The sequence below is a fragment of the Carya illinoinensis genome, chromosome 2 (genome assembly GCF_018687715.1).
Source record: "Carya illinoinensis cultivar Pawnee chromosome 2, C.illinoinensisPawnee_v1, whole genome shotgun sequence".
Taxonomy (NCBI): Eukaryota; Viridiplantae; Streptophyta; class Magnoliopsida; order Fagales; family Juglandaceae; genus Carya; species Carya illinoinensis.
In genome coordinates this window covers 2,991,733-2,999,408 of record NC_056753.1, presented here as the reverse complement: position 1 = coordinate 2,999,408, position 7,676 = coordinate 2,991,733, and the positions used below count along the sequence as shown (strand labels likewise).

Here is a 7,676-nt window from a genome sequence, read left to right as displayed (position 1 = left end):
AATGCACAATTTCTTATAAAACCGTAATATGAATCTGAAATACTAATTATATTTAAGAGATGGTATTTTAGATCTAATAATTTCATTCATCTCCTCCATGAATATTCTCTAAATCCCAACTGAAGCTTCTCATTTTACAAATTTTGTTAGTTACAGTTCACTTGTAAAATCTTTGCTTGTTATTTGGAAAAATTCCACAGGATCAAGATATCAACAATCGTGACAGCGCTGCTGCTCTCCTTCTAAACAGGTTGATTCACATGAATAACCTCAGTTGCTTCAGTATACTGAATGAGATGTACTTATTTCTTATGTTCTTTATTTTAGGGCATTTCACCCCTCTTATCTGCTGTTGAGCGGTGCATAGTGGTGTTGCTGATTACTATTATTTACTTTCATGGGAAGGTTTTACATTTATATTTTGCCTCCACTAAGCAAACGTCCCTTGGAGTGGCTCGGGAAAAAATATTTATAATTTATTTTTTTTGGCACCGATGATGATCATCGAATATTGATGATTTTCTTCTTTCTACTTTTGACTTTTAAGACACATTTCGTTGGATAATTTGCTTTGTCGTTTATTATTTTTCAAGCTTTTTGCAGACATGTGGGATAAACTAATTTTTAGGAATGAGTCATGCGTTCTTATCGCTAAAAAATACTATTTCCTACTAATTTACGAATCTATCATTGTAGTGTGGAGACACTCTCAATCTATTGTGCTTTCTATTTATCCCGTGATAATATATTATGGAGTATAATATAGGAAGTGGGTAGGGTCGGTTGCAAGGGTTGTGGGATCCTTTTCCTTATCTTACATTTCTTTCCTGTTTCAAAGTAAAAAATATAAAAGCAATTTGCCCAAAGTTTGACAATAATGCTTCTCCAATGAAAGCAACCACTCACCTACTCTCTCTCTCTCTCTAGATTGCTTGTGAGGTATGAATTCAATTTCGTTAAGTTTGCCTACGCCATACGGAATCAGAAATTCTAATTGGATAGCTGGGAAAGATTAGATGTGTACAGTATTGCATATTAATATATGTTATAATTAGATTATCATTCCCCAACTCGCATCAAATATATTTAATTATAATAATATAATATAATTTTGTATGATTTCTCATTTATTATCATGTCTTTAATGCTCCAATGGTCGATGTAGCATCAGTTGTCAATTGCATATATATATATATATGCATATTTATATATAGTTAGTTAGGTTCTCCTATTTTTTTTTTGTCATTTTTTATATGATGTAAATTATATTTTATTCTCTCAAATAAGACTGGAAATTTTGGTAAGAGTAGGCATGCATGCTGTTTCAGCTTAAAGAAATGGCCAGTGATGATTCTCGAAAGCATAACCGGCCAATAAAGAAAAATATATATGCAAGTTGATTTGTAAGCATTTCTTCATTCTTTTGGACATGGTAAAAAGTATCGAATTGATCATAAATTGATTCGATCATCTTCGTTAGGAATTCATGTTAATTTAATTCCTATTATATTGATCTATTTTTTATCGATAGAATTGAAGATAATTAGTGTGTGAGATTTTACATTGTTTAAAAATGAGAAATTCTTATTCTTAAAAACAAAGTAAATAATAAATATATGTATGATGAGTTTCATCTTTTATTAATTAACATCGCGCTCGTCATTACCGCGACCCCATTTTCATTCTTTTCACTTAAAGAGGTGCATTATTTTCCAATTTTTTAAAATAATGCATGTTGATGTTCTATTATCTCTTCTATTTTTTTTTTTGAAAAAGTATTTATCTATAAAAATATCTAAATTCACAAATTTATAAACTTCAGCTTTAACTTAAATCTATTTTATAATACCATCACTTTACGTACCTCACCACTTATTATATAGCAATTAATAAAATAATAATAATAATAGTATAGTAGTAGTACTAGAGATAGGTAGGCGTGGAAAGCATGATAATGAGCCGCTCATTAATTGAATGTGTTAGGAGGAGTATGGACTCTGGACCCCAAGAAAAAGTAATTATAAGGATCATGACAATTAAAAATAAAATACAAAAAAAAAAACCAGAAAAGAAGAGGTAAAAGATCCAAGAATGAGGAGTATATTTACGAAAAAGGCCTTAACGTACCATCCCTCTCTTGAAATTGAAACCGAGGCAGTGGGAAAATTAAATTTAAGAGATGGGTACCACTTAATTTTGTTGTTAAGCGAAAGCTAGCACATGAATCATAGACGTGAGGGACTCGAAGTTAGGATCAGGTTGATCATGCAAGTGGTGCTTGCTGTCTTAAGGAAATAGTAACTGATAAGAAAATTCCACGAAGTAAATCATGTCAATATTGATGATGATAATATATATTATATAATATTTTATCTAAAATAGTAACGTAAACTTTTCTTCGACAACAAAAATGCACATGCATGTGGGACCCTACCGAAATACTATTGGGAATGATGATAATATATATTATATAATATTTTATCTAAAATAGTAACGTAAACTTTTCTTCGACAACAAAAATGCACATGCATGTGGGACCCTACCGAAATACTATTAGGAGCGATATAAGAGAGAGAGAGTCTGAAGCTATAAGGTTGAAAGAGACTGAGATAAAAAAATGTGGAAGAAGGCCGAAAGGAATACTATAAGCAAGAAAATGAGAGGCAAGTCAGACAAACAAAAAAACACTATAAGCAGGAAAATGAGAGGGAAGTCAGACAAACAAAAAATAAGCGATTTTAACGGAGATGGATTAAGTATTATTATTAGAGAGAGAAAGACAGAGACAGACAGAGAGAGAGGCAATGTGAAAATATAATTTTGGGTTTATGCAATTTCTCAATCTATTATTATTGTAGAAAATAACTTGTTATGTTCCAATTTCTCATACATACAGTTGTTTTAATACAATTGCTGTATTTTTCTTTTATACTATTATTTACTTTCATGAAAAAGTTTTACATTTATAATCTGCCTCCATTACGCAAACGTCCCTTGGACGTTTTAATTCTACTAGTATATATATATATGTGCCTAGACCAACGTGGATGCTGTTATAATATGCGTGCGAATAACGCACAATGACGTGTCGACGTGTCGAAACAAAGGAAGTCTGATATTATCCGTCGATTCTAAAGTCTTTGTTCAATCTCAACGGTCCGTTTCAATATATATTGCCATCAACAACGGGAGCAATTGAAAGATCTTCCGAGTATATCCCAACCAAGAAGAGCGCCTGGTTTGCTCTCTACGCCTCTCGGTCACCTGCATGCCTGCGTTTTCTCATAATTCCCTTGCAGATCTCTTCCTCGAGGCTTCCCTGCCTTGCATCATGTTCTCGAATTCGGCTAGGTAGCCTACGGAGCCACACGCTGATGGTCGCTTCAAGACTCTGAACCGATTGGCTCTATTAAAATTCTGATATCACTTTTTTTCTTGTGACGATTCTTCGTCTTTTGAATTATTGGTATCGCTTCGTAATTTATAAAGATACCTTCTTGGTTTTTTTTTTTTCTTTTGGTTTTTTTTCTAGATCTCTAAAATGATCGCTTCGATTTACGGGATCCGCTTCAGTTTCAATTCTAGGGTTTGTTCATCGATTGATTTTCTTTGATTGAAATTCCTCGCCTATGGAATGTTTCGTTGCGGTGATTTTATTTTATTCGTTTTCTTGGAGGCAGGCGTGGCGTTCGTCCTGAGCCAATTTTTCAGGTTCGATGCCTGAGTGTTAATGATTTCACGGGAAGGCTTGCTGGTCTCCGCAAAGGCGCTGGATCTGTGGGGGCGGGATTGCAGAGGTGATGTTATGAAGATCAATTGTGGCAGATCGTTCCATGTAACTTGTTGATGTAAATGGATGTATAGGATAATATCAGAACGAAAGGGCTAGAGTTTGAGTTTCGCTGGCCCTTTCGTCCTGATTCATCTTTGTCATCCGACCTTTGCCATGACAGGTGCGCTTGCATGGCAGGTCACAAAGAACCATAATAAAAAAGTTGTACGTTTTTTGGTTTGAGGGGGAGATCGCACGGGAATTTTGCCCGGGGTCTCCCCACCGGTGTGTGCCGTTTCCCTGTGCTGCTTTTTCTGCGATCGTTTATATTTTCGTTCTAGACGCCCATGTTTGCTTACCAGATGAAAGGGGTAGCTTTGATACATCAGCTAACATTACGCCTCATGCACTCGCAATTCACATGGAGTTTGAGGTATGCTCTTTATTTCAGATTTTCCTTTATCAATTTAATTTATTCAACTATAGATTAAAAAAAAAAAAAAAACAGAATTATTCAACTATAGATTTTAGAAGTGCCGACAAACTATAGGTTCATTCCATTGCATGTTGGAAATCTTGTCCTTGGAGCGAGCTGCATGAGACGCTCGTCAAATCTATGGATTTTTTTTGTAATTTTTTTGTCATATGCAAAAGATTGCATGATGTAGGTGTTCATTCTTTGGTTCCCAATGCATATAGTGTGATATGTTCGTCTTTAAATAGATTCAGGGCTAAATTCGGATGCTCTGAGGCTATTCTTAGGTATTTCATTCATAAACATTAATCAAACACAAAATATCTCATTTATTTAATTTTATCTCATTTTTTAAAATTTAATAAAATATCTTAATTTAAATCATTACATTTTTTTTGCAAATATTCTAAAATGTTTTAGGCCTCATTTGTTTTCACGACCATTCTTATCTCATCATTACAAGAATTTTACTACATACAAGCACAGTAACTCACTAATCTGTGTACCAATATTAATTTATTCATACTTAAAATTTAAATTTAAATTAACACTATTTTTAATAAAATTTACTTTTTAACCAATCAATCACATTGGTGCATAGATTAGTGTACAATTATGCTTGCAATAATATTTTTTCTATCAAAAAAAAAATATGAGAGTGCTACTCTGGCAGACCGCTCCACCTTACCGCTAGTTCAATTTTAAATCTTTTTTTTTTTCAATTTTTTTTACATTTTTAATATATATTTAAATATTTTTAAAAAATAAAAAAAATATCAACACACTTAAAATTAATTATAAATTATTTAATTTTTATTTTATTTTACTAAACTGTACATTTGAATAGGTGAGCTGGCTTTATTTAAAAAATATATTTTAACAATATTTTATTTAATTTTTAATTTTTATTTCAATTAATCTCTTCTCGAATGTGAAAACAAGCACACAAGCAAGCAAGACCAATCTCATCCGACTTTGGCAGCCAAACGACCCTTTTAAGTTTCATGTATTTGCTATCAGGCTTTCTATTTGCCTTCTCTTTAACAAATGTTTTTTTAAAGTAATTCTATATATTCAAACACAATGAACAAGCACACAAGCAAAAGACGAATCTAGTCGCCTTTCAGTGGCCATAATTACACCGCACTACTAATTATATCTCAATGACCATCATAATATCTCCATGGCATCTCAACTCTGGTTTCGTTTCGTAAGGGCTCAACGGCAGCAACTCTGGTTTCCCTCATAATTGCCAACTCGTATTTGTAGCTTGTGCGTCTTTTTATAGTTACTCCGATATGGAGCCTGTGATGTACCTAATCTTGTAGTTATGGATCACTGCCAAACGGACTTGAAGTTCGATTCTTATGGAAGTTTTGCTGCTTTGGTGTTGCAGCAGAAACCCTAGCAATCAAGAAGTTATGCAGGCATCTGAGGTGATGATAACGAGTATGATCCAAAAACTAAAATCTGAACCTTTTCATTTTGTAGTTCATTTTCAATCTTCTGTGACTACCAATTTCATTTTCAGAGTCTTATGATAAATTCATTTTCAGCGTTCATCATAAATCCAGTTTAGTAGAAGCATGTATTTTTATTTTTAACTTCATTGTACTACTTCAGGTCTGGTCAGTTGTGTCCCTTCAACTTTTGGCTTTATTTATTATGCCTTCAGATGATTGCCTTGTTTTTTTTCCCGCACTGGCTTTTAAAATCACTAGGTTTGGCCCCTACTCTGGTTCTTAGTAATTTAGCGTGTTAAAGTTAGGATGTTTTGTTGAATTGGTTAACCAAGCAAGTATGGTGCAAGTCTGAAAACTTGCCAGATGTCTAGCCATACTCTCTGATAATATAAAAACAATAGCTGATTTCACCTCATGACAACTCTAGTCAATATTATCAGACTGCCAGTCATTTGACTCATTGGTAAAAGACCTTAAATTCCCTTGAGACTCTTTTCTTTTCGAGTCTTCATAACCCTTATCTTTTGTTAATAAAATGATGCGGTGCCACTAGTCAAAGTTCAAAAGGGACCAAAGTAAATAAAGAAAGGAGAAGGAAGTTGGGTCCTGGTATAATCTTCGACAGAGTTATCTTGGAGCTTGGTCCTCTCCTCCTGCTCCTGCTAGAGGGTGAGGTTTTGTCTTTGCGAAAGCAAAGGTGGTCTCTCCATACAGACTGTTGTTGACAGAGAGTGTGGATTGCAATGGAGACTGAACTGGAGAGTCTGTGGAGAAGCTCTTTCTCATTATCAGATCAAGAGAAAACTGAGGTGGAGGTCCCTCAGACTGAAGTTGACAGAGGAGTGGGCAAAGGAAAGTTATGCACCATGGTACTGGTCGTTTCTGAGAGAATGATCAATAAAGAAGCCTTCCGCATGACTATGTCAAAGGTCTGGAATTCGGTGGGATGGATACAATTTAAAGAGATGGGCCTAAACAAGTTCCTGGTCGAATTCCATATGTATTTAGCACAAACAAATTCTGGATGATATTGTCTAATATTGATATTCCATGCTGGCTTTGTTGTGAAAGCATAATCTGAGATATGTTTCCAAACTCTACGGTCCTCTCCAAGTTTCAGCTTGACAGAGTATTTCATTACTTCATATAATAAGGGATTTCCTCCCAATGAAAGCAACTTTGTATCACTCCAACATGAGCTTGAACATATATCTCTTTAATTTTTAGGCACGGTTTAGTAATAAAAAATTTTCATTTCAAACTCAAAATTCTCATCTCATAATTACAACTTTTTCAAATTTCTATATAAAATATAATAAATAATTTAATTTTTTTCAAATTTTAAAACAATAATAATATATTTAATATTTCATTTTAAACTTAAAATTTTTATCCTACCAAACAGAACCTTAGTGAATGGGAAACAACAATAAATGACATCTTTGCTAGAGAACATGTTCCTCTTCAAATCTTCATATTAGAAGTTAATTGACCCATATTTCACCAACCATTGGCTTTTTTGAACAATGACGAGGAGAATATGACAAATAGACTTCCGGATATGAGAGTAAAAGTTTTGGAACCACATTTTCAATCGCAACGACCAAGTTATCTATTTGTCATATTCTCCTCGTCATTGTTCAAAAAAGCCAATGGTTGAATATCATAAGATGACTTTTCACGAGTCATTTTCTTTAGCTTTTATTTTAAAAATTTAAGTTGAACAATATGGACAATTAAAAAATTTTAATTCATAGACTAGGTTTCGAAATAAAAATAGAATGAACTTCTTCAACTCTTAATATTGTCGATCTAAGGCTTTGAAACAAAATAAATGACGACTTTCTTATAAATTATTGGTTAGTCTATATTGAGAAGAAATGTGATAATTAATAATATTTATTTATTGAAAAAACATTGAGATCAATTAGCAATATTTGATGTTTGAATGTTTGCTAAGGTACTT

The 7,676-nt window shown here is 33.2% G+C and overlaps 1 long non-coding RNA gene across 3 annotated transcripts; it reads left to right on the top strand.

Moving 5' to 3' along the window:
* The first annotated feature begins 3,070 nt into the window (after positions 1-3,070).
* LOC122297070 lies at positions 3,071-6,805 on the top strand. 3 transcript variants are annotated; one of them, XR_006238610.1, is made up of 3 exons: positions 3,192-3,476; positions 3,681-4,205; positions 5,576-6,805. It is a non-coding gene; the product is annotated as an uncharacterized LOC122297070 (long non-coding RNA). The 3 variants fall into 3 exon arrangements; XR_006238609.1 differs by having other exon boundaries at positions 3,192-3,586; XR_006238608.1 differs by having other exon boundaries at positions 3,071-4,205.
* The last annotated feature ends 871 nt before the right edge of the window (positions 6,806-7,676 follow it).